The sequence below is a fragment of the Galeopterus variegatus genome, unplaced genomic scaffold, assembly GCF_000696425.1.
Source record: "Galeopterus variegatus unplaced genomic scaffold, G_variegatus-3.0.2 Scaffold4590, whole genome shotgun sequence".
NCBI classification, from domain to species: Eukaryota; Metazoa; Chordata; class Mammalia; order Dermoptera; family Cynocephalidae; genus Galeopterus; species Galeopterus variegatus.
This window is the reverse complement of record NW_007730701.1, coordinates 170,945-171,564: the sequence shown is the minus strand read 5'-3', so window position 1 is coordinate 171,564 and position 620 is coordinate 170,945.

Genomic DNA, 620 nt, shown 5'->3' with positions numbered 1-620 from the left:
CTCTCTCTCTCTCTCTCTCTCTCTCTCTCCCTCCCTCCCTCCTCTCTCCTCTCTCTCCTCTCTCTCCTCTCTCTCCTCTCTCTCCTCTCTCTCCTCTTGCCATGTGATCGGCTTCCTGCTGCTTTCTATCATGAGTAGAAACAGCCTGAGGCCCACGCCAGATGCAGCTGTCCTAGAATTGTAAGCCAAATAAACTAGAATTGTAAGCCAAATAAACTTCTCTTCTTTATAAATTACCCAGTCTCAGGTATTTCTGTTATAGCAACACAAAACGGACTAATACAGCAAACTAACCAACTGAGCTAACAGGCCAGCTCCTGTAGATGCCCTTTATCGGATTGGAGAAGTTCCTTCTATTCCTAGTTTGTTGCGAGTTTTTATCATTAATGCATATTGGATTTTTGTCAAATGCTTTTGCTTCATCTATTGAGATGAGCATGTGTTTCTTTCCTTTTTTTCCCCTATTAATATGATGTATTATTTTGATTGATTTTTGTATGTTGAAGCAACCTTGCATAGGTGGGATAAATCCCACTTGGTCATGACATATAATCCTTCTCATCTGCAGGCAGATTTGGTTTGTTAGTATTTTGTTGAGAATTTTTGCATCTGTACTTTGA